This window comes from Mastigoproctus giganteus, chromosome 6 (genome assembly GCF_048544385.1).
Source record: "Mastigoproctus giganteus isolate SK-2022 chromosome 6, ASM4854438v1, whole genome shotgun sequence".
NCBI classification, from domain to species: domain Eukaryota; kingdom Metazoa; phylum Arthropoda; class Arachnida; order Uropygi; family Thelyphonidae; genus Mastigoproctus; species Mastigoproctus giganteus.
In genome coordinates, this window is record NC_143580.1 from 54,803,654 (window position 1) to 54,820,715 (window position 17,062).

The 17,062-nt window shown below is 37.4% G+C and overlaps 1 long non-coding RNA gene across 2 annotated transcripts in view; it reads right to left on the reverse strand.

Annotated features, from left to right (window-relative positions):
• Nucleotides 1-16,348, reverse strand: part of LOC150084286 (uncharacterized) — a 38,269-nt gene extending 21,921 nt beyond the window's left edge. Inside the window, exon 1 of one of the 2 annotated variants that reach the window (XR_016547057.1) lies at nucleotides 16,105-16,348. This is a non-coding gene — a long non-coding RNA (uncharacterized LOC150084286). Of the gene's footprint in view, nucleotides 1-4,814; nucleotides 4,853-16,104 lie in introns of those variants that run through there. The other variant, XR_016547056.1, reaches the window with a different exon arrangement.
• Between the last annotated feature and the right edge of the window lie 714 nt (nucleotides 16,349-17,062).

Consider the following 17,062-nt stretch of genomic DNA (forward strand, 5'->3'; position numbering starts at 1 on the left):
GTTAAATATGCACCTAATTCCCATTAATATTGAAATCACGGGCACATGTAGTTTTGTCCAATAAGCTTTAATTACTCCTTTTCTCTGAGATAGGAAGCGGAAAAATCTTCAATTTTTGTTCGGGCACGATTTCCTATCTGGAACTTGGAGGGAAGGGGGATGAATGCCTTTTTTCTGTATGTAATTAATGACCATACCCAATGATTTTTTTTAACAGAACATATAATTTCTACTACTGCAGGTATCAAATCCGAGTACTGTATAATTAGTAGATGCGAACAGTGTTGCCAACTCTTAATAATACTTCCCGCTAGCCGCATGCTCAAAATCCGTTATTTTTAACACTTAACCCGCCAACTTTTTAAATTTTCATTTGGGTTAAATCCTATTAATGGGTACCATAAAAAAAATTTAAGACCCTACATTATGTCCAGACAAAAACCTCCAAATTGCATATTAAATGCAGTTTATTCTGAGGAAGAAGTCAAAAATAACAACTACCGTTTAACGGAGTTGAATTTATTAATCACTTGATTTCTTGGTTGGCGAAAAATCACATTTTGCGAAGTACAGCTTTTGGTGAAGTTTGCAAACATGAAATGCGGCTAACAAAAAGTAAATGTAAAACTGATGTGTTTAGATGGAGTTGTAAGAAACCTTGCCGTAAAACAAAGAGTATTAGACATAAATCATTTTTTGATGATAGTACATTAGCGTTATCTCAAAATTTATTATTTCTATACTTCTGGTCCTAAGATTGGTCTCAAGATCGCATTGCTCTTCATTTAAATATCAATTTAAAAAAATAGAAAAAAACACTGTTATTGGAAAATGCAAAGATCTGAGGGAGATCTGCATGATATCAATAATTGATTAAGATAGTTAACTAGGGGGATTTCAGAAAATGGAATGCCTATCGAAGTTGAAATTGGTGAATCAGCATTTTTCAAAAGAAAATATATAATAACCCCAGGGACTCACATCTGGTGAGTATGGGCTTGGGTACCCAGGGTCCTGAGCTGGATATCATCATTGTTCTTCTCTTTCTTGGTGATTCCCTTCTACTTCTCTCTCTCTCTCTCTCTCTCTCTCTCTCTCTCTCTCTCTCAATAATTCAGAATTTTTTTTTTTTTTTCGGTTGGTGCAGCATAAGCCTCAGGCTCCTTGCACCGTATAACTAATAATAAAATAATAGAGGACGACTAATAGGAACACAATGGGATTTTGGTGCATTCGAGAGAATTACCAAGCAATGTTTTTTTAGTTCCGGTAGAAAATAGAGATAAAACAACTCCATTATCAATTGTAAGAAATGGTACAAGAATCATCAGTGATGGATGGCCTGCATATAAAGATCTCTACCGAGACATTAATTATACCCATGATGAGGTTATTCATCGCTATAATTTTGTTTCTCCAGATGATTCAATTACGACGAAGAAAAATAATCCAATGGCATTCCTTCGCGGTTTCAAAAAAAAGGTGGGGCTAATTCATTCGAATTTTTTCCACATTTTTAGATTTGATTCAATAATTTAGAGCTATGAACCAACGGTAATATCGTTTGACCGCGAGTATAACTACATATTGAAATTGTTGTGGTTCCCCTCAGGAGATCCCTGAATAATATAAAACCGATTCTTCGCTTTATATAAAAAAAAAACTATTAAATAAGATATCCCTACTATGTTTACGATGTATATCAATAATACATTTCAATTATGAAATATTTATATCGTTAAATAAATATTTCTTAATTTAAATGTTACATTGCCAAAATATATAAAATGCTAAACATATTTTAAATTTTTACATTTAAACTCATTCCGCTAAAAAAAAAAAAACCGCTATCCGCTATTACATATTTTAATCCGTTAAATCTAGTGGGAAAACCGCTAAATTGGCAACACTGGATGCGAAGTAAATGAGATTTTGGTGAATGACGGTTAGCAATTAGGAAAAAGGATTAAGCCTCAGGGAAAAGGATAAAATGCGGATTATCCGACGAAATTATATATGCCGTGACTGCTCCCCTTAGTAATGAAAGGATTATGATGTTATTTCCTCTGTAAGTATATTAAATGTATTTGTAGATTTGTAGATTAGTAAATGTTTCCTCTGTATATTAAATGGTATTATAACTGGATATATAATACATCTGTGGTCTCTTACGGTGAACATTATGAGATTACGTTACAATTAACATTTTAGTTAGCGCCCGGAATTGTTTTAATTGGGTAAGCTAGGCAATACCCAATTAAAACTTTTCCAGGAATTAGCTCAGCAAGCTAAGCTACATATAATTCTCGGAAATGGCAGAACGGGCGTAGGATCACTTGACGTTTTAAGACGTTATAACTGTTGCAAGTAATATGATATTTTATATAAATTTATTTCTGTATTTATTATGATTATTATAAAAAAATATTATTATTATTACATTCTTACGTAACTCACAATAAAGACTAGAACTACACAGCATATCATATGGGTCGGAATATAGTACACTTCCGATTATTCTTGGTGGCATTCCTATAAAGTACACATTCATATACATAAAGGTGTATAAAAATTAAAAAAGTTTAATTTTAAAATTTAATTTAGCAGAGTAGATTCATTACAGTTGACACGCTTTGTACTATTTTCCTGTTTATTCATCTTAGTTGACTATGTATAAATATAGTGCAAATGCATCAGAAATACATAGCTATATCTGAATAAATCAGAATATTGGTAAAGCGGCATCGTTTTAAGTTATATCTCATATTGTGAATACCTTCACAACGAGTTGCCATGATATTGCACTACTTCGAATAAGTAACGCTTCACCTGAGGAGAAGACTAATGTTACTTATTCTCAGATGGATACCACCACCCAGACGGCACCGTTTCAGGGCTATTTGGCCCTTCTTCGGTGGGTGGGTAGGTACCCGAGTGATGCAATGATGGCAAAACAGTTATGAAGTATAACTCCACAATATGAGAGATGCCTGATGGTGTATCATGTATTTAGACTCAAGCGTTTAGGGCATAAGCCTCAAGCTATGAACCCATCTTAGTTGAATAAACGTGAAATAGAAAGATAGATTATGCCCTTCAATAGAAAGAACAGCATGACAACGCCTCGGCACACCCGTTCTTTCCATTAAAGAAATTTTTATGAACCACTCCATTATTGTGGAATCATATCTGCCATAATAAGCGCATTTAGCTGCCTGTGATCCCCCCCCCAAACTTAAAGCCCCCCTTTGGAAGGCCACAGATTTGCAACAACTGAGGAAATTATTTAAAACGCGAAACAGGAACTATTAGTACTGTAATTCCAAATGAGGTAGTAGTAGTAGTGGTAGTGGTATGTGATGCAAGAAAGCAAGTGTATGAGCTTATGCAGCATCAGCCAAAAAAAAAAAAAAAAATCACACCATTCCCTCCAAATGCCTGTCCAGTTCCTCCTTAAATTTATTTAACCTATCAACTTCCACGACAGATGGAAGTTTGTTCCAGCAATTAACCACCCGCTGGCTAAAGGCAAATTTCCGCACATCTATTCTACATCTGTCTTTTCTTAATTTGAATATATGCCACCTTAGGTTCGTAATCTGAACAAGTGGAAGGAACCCATCAGAATTCAGCGTCTCAATCCATTCAAGGCCTTATACATCTCAATCAGATCACCGCGCAGGTGCCTAGTCTCCAGCCACTGCAATTTGCAGAACTTAAGCCTCTCTTGGTAAGAGGATCCCTTCATTCCCCTCACCAATCTTGTTGCCCTTCTCTGTACACGCTCAAGCAAATCTACATCCTTCCTAAAATGAGGCCTCCAGACCTGTACGCAGTACTCAAGGCGTGGCCTGACCATTGCCTTATACATAGGGACAATCACCTCCTTTTCCCTGCTAGCAAAATTCCTATATATCATTGACAAAACCCCATGACCTGCCCTGGCAGCCTGTCTGCATTGCTCAGAAAACTTCATATCTGACTGCACAATTACTCCCAGGTCTTTTTCATTTTCTACCACCTTAATATAGTACCACAAAGTTGGTACGTTTCTCTGGGGTTACTTCTACCCATATGCAGTACTTTGCATTTGTCAAGGTTAAATTTCAGTTGCCACTTCTTAGCCCATCTGCCCAAATTATCTAGATCCTGTTGCAGTAGCACACTGCCATTACCGTCATTAACAACCCTGCCAAGTCTGAGGAATGTTTCCAGAAGTTTTAAAAGTGGCGTATGCAGCGTCAAGGAGAGACTTCGAAGAAGATCCACTAGAGATAATCATATGTACTAAGTTTTGTAATCTTATATCAATAATTATTAAAATAATAATAATAAAATAAAAATAATTATTCCTATTTATATATATTGCTAGTTTAAAAATCGGCAAATTCTATCCTTTTCCAATTAATTCAATACCCGAAATTTATGATCACGCTTCGTACATGTAATCAGATATATTTATAAATTTTCACGTCTTTATAAATTTCCACGTTTTTATAGAATTAAAAAAAAAAAAAAAAGTCAGAATTCGCAACTGTACCTTTCCAGAGTATTGGATTCCCAAATTTTCAAACGTATTCATATATACGAGTATGTTACAGTTATATATATTTATTTAAAATTGTGTTAGCAGATAAACTACTAATAATATACGAATTTAGTTTTTCGTTTCCATAAAGTTAGACTATTCTTTTGTCAATCAGTAGCAAAATATTGAAATAACAATATAGAATATAAACATAACGTACAAAAATAGTATATTTATAAAACTAAGTAGAAGCAAAAATTCATTATACAGATTCTATTTAACTTACCACATTCGAATTTTGCGACACATTCTTTGCACAATGAAATTTCGATTAGGCCTTTTACCATTTCGATCAGTTAACGGTTCCACAAGAAACATGTCTAGCTTATTTATTCGAATTTTGCGACGCATTCTTTGCGCAATGAAATTTCGATTAGATCTTTTACCATTTCGGTCAGCTAACGGTTCCACAAGAAACATATCTGGTTTTGATGGAAATGCACTACCCTCTGTTTAACCCTAAGTTGACACCAAAGACATGCCTCTCTAACCAGTTTACACGTTTTATGTAATATTCCGACATACAAAACATAGTTCGATGGTATTAATGGCATACGCTAGCACCAGGACTGGTGCTAGCGTATGCGGTGCCTGAGGCAAAGCCTGGTAACAAAGCCCAATTCATATCGTATGCAATAGCCAGGACCGACCAAGGTATGTCTGCGCCCCGGGGAGATAGATTTTTCGGCGGTTCTTTACTAAGGATGTATATATACTATATATATTTATTAATTTATTTGATTTATTTTTTCATGATTTTGTAAAATTTGGCGCCCCGGGCAAGGATACTGCTAGCTCATTCCTTAATCCGGCACTGGCAGTAGTGCATCTAGCAGCGTCACGCCTTTGCAAATGGATCAATGCGTACGCCTAGTGAAGGGCCCTAATTGTATTTAACATTATATAAATTTGGCTTTTAACATTTGGCTTCTTTTTCTTATCGATTTTATTTTATAAAACCATCCTTGAGTTTTACTCTTTAACCTTGGGACTGAATGCATGAGTTTTCTCTTTTAACTTGGAACTGAATGCAGTGTTTTTAAACGCGACAACTTTTAAATAAGTTCCCCGTCAACATCGCGATCTTAAAAATCTCACCTTCTCAGAAATAAACTTTGGAAAAAAAAAGTTAAAAATTAATGTTAAGTAAAATATTACGAATTCAGAACTCCAAGAAGAAATGTTCAGTGAGAGCATCAATACCATTCAGTGGCGTAGCTTAACCCCGAGGGCTCACATCTGGTGAGTATGGGCTTGGCACACCTAGGGTCCTGAGCTGGATATCATCATTCTTCTCTTTATTGGTGATTCCCTTCTACTTTTCTCTCTCCCTCTCAGGGTAACTAGGGATTTTTTTTTTTTTTTTTTTTGCTAGTGCAGCATAAGCCTCAGGCTTCCTTGCACCATATAGCTAATAATAATAATAATAATAATAATAATAATAATAATAATAATAATAATGTAGGCAGGCAAGGCAATTGCCTCCGGGCCCGGGGCATTTAGGGGCCAAGCGTTTTTGGCTGTCTCCTCTTTTTGCAATTTTCATTAATTAAGTAGGGGCCCGAACATGCTCTTTGCTGTTGTTGTTGTTGTTGTGGTGTTTTCTGGCGCAAGAGCTACTTAGACCATATTGCGCCTATGCTCTTTGCCTCGGGGCCCGAAAAAGGGTAGCGACGCTATTGATACCATTGTTAATAAAATTAACAAAATTTTAAAAAGTCAGCTAAAAAAATTAATATTTTAAATACATTGATACCTATTTTGTAATTTATATTTTTATTATATTAGCAAAAATAAAAATAAAAAAATAAATTAATAAAAATAGACTATAATCTATGTACATATTGTAATACAAGTTCTGTATACATTCTAACAATATTATTTGTAAACCTTTCTGCTTTTGCCGTCCAGGGTATGTGTGGCTGCATATAGTGTACATTTATTCACGTACAAATAAACGGGTATTTATTTGTTTATTTACCAATTCCTCGTCCCCCTCACCCGCAGCGAATTGTAAAATTTCATTTGTGTCTCCACTCCTTCTCATTTGGCTATTTGCGAATGGCCCCCTCAGGGAAACCATAAAATTGAAAAGTGACAAGAAATTTTGGACCATTCATATAAAATGTCCTCGATTCCTGGAGTGATGTGAACAGAGGTACATGCAGATAAATACACCTTTCCAGTTCATTCTACAGATGCTCAATGGGATTGAAATAGTGATAGTAACAGTATGAGCCATATAGTGCAAGGAGACACAGGCTTTTGCTGCACTGCCAAAAAAAAAAAACCTGTTGACCTTTTAATTTATTCAAACTGTCAGTCTCAACTCCCTGTGAGGGCAACTTGTTCCAAAAATTAACAATTCCTGATAAAAGAAAATTTCCTATAATCTAATCTGAAACTCAATCCCTGTAATTTGAATTTATGGCCTCTGAAATTCTTTATAACAGTGAGAATTTCACTTTCGTTCATTTTACTAATCCCTCTCAGAACCTTATAAACCTCAATCAGGTCGTCTCTGAGGTGCCTGGATGCCAAGCTCTGCATGCCACATAATCGGAGTCTTTCCTCCTAAGGTCGTCCTTCTGCCGATCTCACCATTTGAATTGCCCGTCTTAGTACACTTTCAAGAAGCTCGATGTCTTTTTTCAGATGAAGTAGCCATACTTGAACACAGTATTCCAAATATGGTCTTACAGTTGCCTTATACACTGAGTGATCACTGAATTATGACCACCTATCTAATACTTTGCAGGTCCTCCTTTTTCCCTCAGTACAGCAGCTATCCGACGTGGCATTGATTCAACAAGATGTCGGAAGCGTTCGGGAAGTATGGCCAGCCAAGCTGTGTGTAATGCGCCCAACAATGCAGGTATGGACGTGATTGGTGAATCCAGAGGCCCGATATGCCTTTCCATAGTGTCTCACAAGTGCTCTATGGGACTGATATCGATTGGAGTTTGGAGGCCAATCGATATGCTGAAAGTCAGAACTGTGTTCCTCTAACCATTCCTGCACAATAAGTGCCCGATGGCTCGGCGCATTGTCATCTTGGAAGACACCATCGCCATTCGGGAAAAAGTGTAACATAGCGGGGTGTACACAGTCAGCAAGTAGTTGCCGATAGCAGAGACAACTGATACGTTGTTCCACATGCACCAGGGTCCAAGTTCCTGCCAGTGAAACATTCCCCACATCACACAACCGCCTCCATCGGCCTGCACTTTTGATACCATGCATTATGGATCAAGAGCCTCATGTTGTTGACGCCAAATCCCTACACGACCATCCACGGTGTGGAGTAAATAACGTGACTCATCCGACCAGCACACCTTCTTCCCGTCTTCTAACGTCCAACATGCATGCTGTTTGCACCAGGCGAGTTTTTTATGCAGATGAACTTTGGTTAGGAGAGGATGCCGTAGGGATCGTCTGCTGGTATAGCCCATACGTGCGAGCGTGCGACGCATGGTCATTCCAGATATTGTTCTGGCTTGGCCCATGTTGTATAGCTTAGTCAAGTCTTCAACAATGCTGCGCCTGTTCGCCTGTAGGAGTCGTCGGACCCGGCGCTCACCTCTAACTTCAACCTTTCGCTGATCTTTTCAGTTTTGCCGTCGGGTCGTTGTTTGACCATTTTGACGCCAGTCCTGGTATACTTTAACTGCGGCAGCTCTCGAACGCTAGTTTAGCCGTTTGGGAAATCGATGCACCAGCTCGTCAAAGTCCGATAAATCCTTCCTTTTACCCATCACGCTCGGAATTTTACTACCTACTGAACCATTGACACCTTATCTATGCTACGTAGGTCGATTAACTGCGCATTCTCGTACCTCACGTGGTCAACGGATCGCATGCAGTTTTCATAGGGGTGGTCATAATTCAGTGATCACTCAGTGTATAGTGGGATTATGACTTTTCTATCTCTACAGGATAGCGTTCGATAAATCATCGATAGGATATCATGGGCTTTTCTGGCTGCCTGTTTACACTGTCAGACAAACCTATTATTCTCCAAGTATCTGCGGATTAGACTTGCCAGAGCAGATGCTTGTTTTCATGTTCCTCAAAACAATTTTTACATATTTTAAATGGTGGATAGCTGTGGTGTCATCCCGTGAGAATCCTCTTCCATATGGGCAAACGTGCAACATTGATTGATGTACATAATTCACAACAATGTTCAGATATGCTCTATGCAGTGTTCTTCAGCAAGGTCAGACAGCTAAGAATACAACACAAAAACATGTCCAGAACCATTTAATTTCCACCAGTAGCTTGTACCATTTGTATACCACTGGATAGTTCCAATGCCTCATGTCCTTTCCATCATATATACAACCTTCCGTCTAGGGGGAATGCATCTACAATATAAATATCCGTTTATACTCAGGACTGGCAAACTAGGCGGGGCATTACATAAGAGTTCAAATGAAATGTTGGAACATAAAAGAAGAGATCTGTAGGCATACATGTTTGCAGAGGCGGCTCGTCCATAGGCACTTCGGCATCCCCCGCTATTTAAATCTAGATATACAGTGAACGGAGTTATACGAAATTTTGTGAAGAACAATGCAACGCAATGAATATTTTTATTAACAGGATCCGCATATAGTATGCGCATCCTCCATTTCCAGTAATCATTTCAATAATAAACGAATAAAAACACGAAATCGTTTCCAACTTTGAAGTTTAATTAACCATAGGCCTCAGTGTGCGCCAGGCAGTGACACATTTTACATTGCAGTGAATATTTGGTAGTTGGTTGCAGCATATTAGCAACTTACCAATATATATTTTTTATAGGTGAAATGAATCAGTCACTGTAAAGCGCCCAGTGTAGATTTCATCGTTGACCATGATGGATGTGTAGCCACAATGTCGGTGTCTTCTTGTTATTCGCCCGCATTCCCATTAAGTAACTAAATAATATCAGTGTTAAGTCAACACGCAACATTCAACAGTATAATTATGTGATTACAACTTAATTGCGAATTGAGCTTGAACTTGGTAAATTAAAATTATATTATGAGGTGATGTGTAAGTAAAATATTATTTCTACGACATACGATTTTGTGAAATTTCATTCGATCATGGCCTCCATGCTTCCCCATGAAGTAAATCACGTGACAGTGAATAAATTTCAGCAACTTAGTTTTTCACAATTATCTCTCCAAGAAAAAAATGCGATTAAAAAAGAAGGCCGCCCCACACCAAAGATTCAAATTTCTCAGCGGGGAATAAGTAATAATAAGAAATATATTCGCAGTTTTTTAAAACTGAATGGTACCAAAGGAAAAGTTAGCTTTGGGGTTGTGAAGTTAAAAATGCATTGTTTTGTTTTCCATGTTTACTGTTCGGAGGTGACTTAACGGGGACAAAAAGTGGCTTTACAAACATAAACAGAATGAAAGAAAAAACTCTAAAACATGAGAGTTTGAAAAAACATATTGATAATGTGATCCACTATCGCATTGAGGAAGCGTTAATATTAAAGAACAACTTAGTGAGGCCTGTACACTTTCAATCTGCAAACATAACAGAAAAGTTACCAAGAATTGTGAGGTATTATCTAAAATAATACACTGTATTAAATTTTGTGGACAGTTTGAAATTCCTTTAAGTGGACATGACGAAAAATACGATTCTAAAAATCCGGGAGTATTCAGAGGATTAATAAATTTCGCCTGTACACTAGATTCCAATTTAAAAAACCATTTAGAAAGTAATGCAGCCTTTAAAGGCATTTAAAAAGGTATTCGGAATGATATTCTTGACTGTTTACTGCAAATATGCCGGGATGAAATAAAAAGAGAAATTAAAGAACCTTTTTTCGTAGCTGTCATGGCTCAAGACGCAACAGATGTTTCAGAACATATACAAATGGTAATTGTTCTGAGTTATGAACTGAATGGAGATATTTTTGAGCGTTTTTCGTTTTTTTTTCACTCCGGAAAACCAAATGGGATACGAAATATCGAATTGTATTCTAGATCAGTTAGACATAATCCTCGAACTGGTTGCTCGGAAATTTGATGGCGCAAGTGTGATGAAAGGCAAGAAAGGGGGAGTTCGGGCTAAAATAAAAGAAGTGTACAAAAATACACATTTTATTTACTGTTATGCACACCAACTGAATCTGATGATGAGAAATGCAGCAAATAATACCCGAGATTCAAGAATATTCTTTTCGAACCTCATGTCGATACCGACATTTTTCTCGAGATCACCACACCGTCTCTCTGTTCTCAGAAAGCATATGGACAGCCGTGTTGCCAGATCTTCCCCTACAAGATGGAACTTCAATATACGCACCGTGAACAGCATTTATGAAAATGTTGAATCCTTAAAAAGTGCATGGAGGAACTACAAGCGACAGCAATCCAGATAAGACGATTTCAGAAGCAACAGGAATTTTTCTCTTCTATCATGCAGTATGATTGATGACTTTTGAGGTTATGATGAACATCGTGGCGAGATCCAATATTCCTTACATTTCGAGGATACAGCTCTAAAACGGTGTTTCCAGGCCGGCCGCTAGTTAGTACACCGGACCGAACCTAATGGTATCTCTCTAGAAGGCTTCCGGATCAGCTAGTGTATAATCTTGCTACCTCTACTCTGCCAGATAGTGATTGGAGGGAGTCCGAGTAGTGTGTGTGTGCGGAGAGCATTGTCAAGGCCACGTTATGTCAAGGATCTGGGTATATTCTTACCATGTCTACACCATATCCAAAAATTTCATTACTTCATACAGCATGTCCCACCCACTTTTTCCTACTATTGAATACACCATGAATTGTCAAACTAATAGAGCAAGCTTATCTGCAGAAAGATCTAAACCTCCCAAGCACTTCCTAATTCATTTCACAAATATACGTGGTCTCAATTCTAATCTCAACGATGTCCATTTCCACTTGCAGTCTGCCAAACCACGTGTACTTTTTTTGACAGAATCTCAGCTATCGGTTGATTCAACTACTGCTCATCTCAGATGCCCAAATTATTCGCTGTATGATTCCTTTCGCCTCAAAGGTGGTACTTGTGCATATGTCCGTTCTGATATTTCCTGTCAGAGACTTGGCAATTTGGAATCTCCTCTCTTTCATCTTCTCTGGCTAAAAATCTCTCTACCTCATTGTGTCAAATTCATCTGTTGTCTCTACCGTTCTCCCAACTCCACTAATCACTTGGAGCTCTTTGACTTCCTCTCTTTGCAACTTGACTTTCTCCAGTCCAACTTTCCTAACAGTGAGGTAATTTTCCTTGGTGATTTTAATGTTCACAACTCCAGCTGGCTTCCTTTTTCTAGTCACACCGACCCAGCTGGTCGAGATGCCGAGCCTTTTGCAATTACTAATGACCATGCACAGATTGTTCATTTACCTACAAGAATAGCGGACAATCCTAATCATACAGTCAATACGCTTGATCTTTTTCTCACAAACAACCCTTCTAAGTACACAGCCGAAGTGAGAGGGCCTTTAAGCCAGGTGGGTAAAGTGCCTGTTTAGCAACCCAAAGGTCGCGGGTTCGAAATCCGCCTCGGGCTTGGATCAGAGTAAAATGCAAAAACTTTGGGAGGTGCATTATGGCCACAGAAGCCGATGCGCCAACAACTAACAAAAAAAAAAAAAAACCAACTTGGTGATTGTCTCTTCTCCAATGGAACCTTTATCTCATGGCTATTCCCAACCTCGTGTTGTTTGGCATTACAAGAATGCAAAATGGGATGACCTGCGAGACTTCGTTTCTTCTTTTCCTTGGTCGGATTACTGTTTCAAAACTTCTGATGTCAACGTTTGCTCAGATCGTGTCAGTGAAATTATTCTTGCAGGAATGGAATCCTTTATCCCACACTCCACTTTAAAATCTCGTCCTTTATCTAAACCTTGGTTTTACAATAAATGTGCTAAGACTGTTCAAGAGAAGAACGTTGCATATTGTAATTGGCTTGTTTCTAATTCTTCAGTTTCGTTTTCTGCCTACACCAAAGCTCGCAACAATTGTAAAGGAGTTATTAATCAGTCCAAACTAGAGTTTGAACAGGCTAAGAGTAGAAAACTTGCTTCTTGCCCTAATGGTAGCCGAGCATTCTGGTTTCTTGCCAAAACTATTGGCCACAACTTTTGCCCATCTCTGCTCCCACCTCTGTCCAAACCAGATGGTTCTGTAGTCACTTCAGCCAAGGATAAAGCTGACCTGCTAACATCCCATTTTTCTTCCAACTCATGTATTAATGATCTTGGTAAAACACCTCCCACCATTCAATGCCTCCTGTAGTCTTCCGTCAAAAGGATGTCAGAAGGATTTTGTCCAATATTGATGCTAAGAAAGCTCCATGTCCCGATTGTATTTCTCCACTTGCTCTCAAAACTTGTGCTCCTGAACTTACTCCTATTCTTTGCCGCCTTTTTTCACTTTCTTGTCCCAAAGGTGTTTTTCCTTCTGCTTGAAAATTTGCTCATATCCAGTCAGTTCCAAAAAGGGTGACAAATCCCTCACATCCAATTATCGTCCCATTGCAATTACTTCTACTGTTTCTAAAGTAATGGAGAAATCAACTAACCGCCAACTCTTAAACTACCCAGAAACCTTCCGTCTGATAAACGATCGCCAGTATGGATTCCGTCAGTGTCGATACGCTGGTGATATTCTAGCTTATGTTACCCATTTATGGACTAATTCAATGGAAAGGTTCGGTGAAACACAAGTAGTTGCTTTTGACATCTCAAAGGCTTTCGATCGTCTTTGGCATAAAGCTCTTCTAAACAAGCTTCCATCTTATGGTTTGCCAACTGTTTGTAGTAATTGGTTATCCAGTTTTCTCTCTGATCGCTCACTGAGGGTGATGGTAGATGGCTCTCTGTCTTCTAACTTCTCCACTAATGCCGGTGTCCCCCAATCTTTTCCTCTTGTATATTAATGACCTTCTTCCATTGACTGGAAATCCTATCCATAGTTTTGCCGATGATAGCACATTGCAGTCTACTTTCCATTTTGAGAAACCTTGCCCTGTTCAATCAGCTTCAAATTATCGAAAACCTGCTACCAATTCCTTAAATGCCGATCTTCAGGTAATTCTCCAGTGGGGCAAAGACAACTTAGTTGATTTCATCCCTTCTAAAACTCAGTCTTGTCTTATATCTCGCAAAAAGGATTCTTCTGCTCCTATGCTTATCTTTAGTGACACTCCGATTTCTAGGCAAAATGATATATCTCTTTTGGGGATTACCCTGACTTCTAATCTCTCTTGGCACAAGCACATTACAAATATTGCTTCCTCTGCTCTAAAAAACTTGGTTTTCTCTTTCGCTCTCGCCGTTACTTTTCTTCCAAACAGCTGCTCACTCTGTATAAATCGCAAATCCGCCCTGCCATGAAATATTGTTCCCACATCTGGGGTTGTGCCCCCAAAACCTCTCTCATGCTTCTTGATTCAATTCAGAAGAGGGCAGTTAGGTTAATTAATGATTCATTTCTAACAGAGTCTCTCCACTCGCTGTCTCCTAGACGTACTGTTTCTGCTGCATGCCTCTTCTACAGATACTTCCAATTGAAACTCTGAATTGGCTTCTATAATTCCCGCCCTCTCTTTCAAAACAGTCCGAACACGTGCCGCCACTAGCCAACATCCATTTACTGTCCAACTTCAAACTCACAAAACCAACTTTTCATCTTCCTCGTTTATTCATTCAACTGCCGTTTACTGGAACAACCTTCCTTCATACGTATTTCCTGAAAATTACAGTCTACAGAAGTTCAAATCCAATGTCAGCAAATATCTTCTTTCGTCTTCTCAACCTCCAATCCAAGCACGGTACTAAGTATTACAGGTTGTAATACCTCTCGTGTTTGGGGTTTACATAAAAAAAAAATCTTGAGTAATGAAAAATCCGAGTTCTTGTCAGAACTTTACCACCAGATAATGCCTCACGTGGAAGTTATTTATAACCAAATGCAATCTCGAGAAATTGAGGCAGTTAAAATACATGAATATATAGGAAAGTTTAAGAATGCCATTCTAAAAATCAGGAATTCAATGTACTGTGAAAATCCTTCAAAGCACTCATGATTGAAGCGAAGGAAGCATGCGACTATATAAGTGAGATTTCTTTTACAAAGCAATTAATTGCTGCTAAATTGTTTAACAAAGAAAACTTTGTTATTTTTCGTACGAAAATGCCCATGGAAGACTACTGAGGCATATTCCATGATTGAAAGAGAAAAACGTCTTACGGAATTACAAGTTTTCTATAGCAGACACGATCTACACAATTATTGCAAATTAACTGACTTGCTGAAATTTATCTCAGAAAATAAGCTATCTGAAGTTCTTGGTGAACTTACAAAACTCATAAAAGTTCTTTTGACCATTCCAATGACTACTTCAGAGCCCGAACGCTGCCATTCGTCATTAATAAGAATAAAAAAAAACATTTTTAAGGAGCACTATGAATCAGGAAAGGCTAAATACTCAAGCAATGCTTTCAATAAAGAAAAGCTTGGTCAACAGTGCACCAAACTTGAATGACAAAGTTTTTAATCTATTTTGAAGAAATAAAAACCGAAGAATGGATTTTGTTTTTAAATAAAAGTTCAAGTCTGTAAATGGTAAATGTCTCGATAACGTTTTGTTGTATTTTTAACTTGCTTATTATTATTACTGTGTATGTCTACATGTCTTATAACCAAGGCAATTTAATGTAGCTTTAAGGTGCAGCTCCCTCAAACATCAGAATCACTAGTCGCCACTGCATATTTGTAATGCATGTGTTGTGTTGTTGTTGTTTTATTTTTGCAGCAAAGCATTTAATGCTATGAGACATTCCTTTATTGCGTAAATAAATTGTGTATTCTATTGGCGGTTTACCTGTTTAACTGGATAATAAACCGTCTTTGTGGGGGGGAAGGAGGCTAGTAATCTTCCCCAGAGATTCATGTAGCACTCACCTGAAATCTATGTAACCCATGTAAAAGTTCCTATGGCCTTCACGGAATTCAAACTCAGGAATTTTCCACATGATGTGAAAGGACAGTGATTTTAACCGCTGGTAGTCGTAACGGCCAATACATACATATTAAGATAGTTCAATTAAAATGCGTTCAAAGCTTTAAAAAATCCTTAGGAAAAGTTAAAAAGTCGCCTTTAGCATTTAGACTCTTCCATTGCTTCTTTAATCAATATATTCCTACTTTAAAAAAATTATTTTGGCTGTTGACAACTATTTTTCGGTGTCTGTTTTGATTTCAACATTCGAATTGAAATGGATTAATTTTTAAAACTTGAAATAAAAAATAAAAGTTCTAAAACCTATGTACTTTGCATTGATAAGATGTGAAGAAATTGGATTGGCATGTTCAATATTAAAGTGAAATGTGTACTGTATATAGTTTTCTATATAATTTATTTTCATTCCTTATTTGAAAATGTATTTAAAAAATAAGGATTTACAATCCTTATTTTTTTTAATACATTTTCAAAATTTTGCTCTAATAAAATCTCCACTCACCTTATGTGCGAGTTCAATGTATTAGGAAATCGTTGCAAAGTTTAAAAATACTAAGGCAAGGATACCAGTATTCAAAAGATAGTCAGAGATATTCTGCACAGTTTTGGCAACAGTGCCAGTTCTGCTAGTGGATCAGGTCTCGAATTCCATGACCAAAAATAAGAAGGGTGTTCACTTGCTAGAAACAATTGAACTGACTTTTTTTTCTAGCGTTAAAACTATTTCAGTTGTTTGTGAGTGTATAACGATGTACTGGGGAAGGGAAATAATGCAACTTCCAGCATTGCGTTCGAAACAGGTGCGTCAAAAACAAGGCTGAAAGAGATGCAACAGTTAAATGATTGGCTGCTGTGTATATGAGCTAATGATTAACAGTAGAGGAACGAAACGACTAGAAATAGCTTTTTTTTTTTTTTTTTTAATTTTAAAAATTAGTGGTTGTTTCAGTTAATGGAAGGAGAGTCAGTTAAAAAAAACTAAAAATTTCTGAGTTCCTCCCACTAAAAATTCTTGAATGGGTTCCTCCCTCTCCAATAAAAAAAAATCAACCATCGGGATCAGTGACCACGACGGCTGATCTGAGGGAATTGAAATTTTTCCATCAATGAGGACTCCCTTCGAAACAACTGATTGGGTACAGAAATACTTCATCTCAACTCCGATTAATAATTGACGTATGCTTTTCTTTTAATCCTGGATATTTACATCGAGATCCTTCATTTGGCATTCTTTCGTTGAACACAAAGAAATAAATTTCGTTTATAATCGGTATTGCCACTTTTGAAACTACAGTGTAATAATCTTAGTGCAGCCAATATGCCACACAACAGTTAATAATAGGCCGTACATTTTTTTTATGCATTTTTTGATAATGTACAGGTGTGGTCCTGAAATGTGCCAATTGGTACCTGCATACATTACCCCGAGATCACCGCCAAAATAATGATCGACAGAGAAA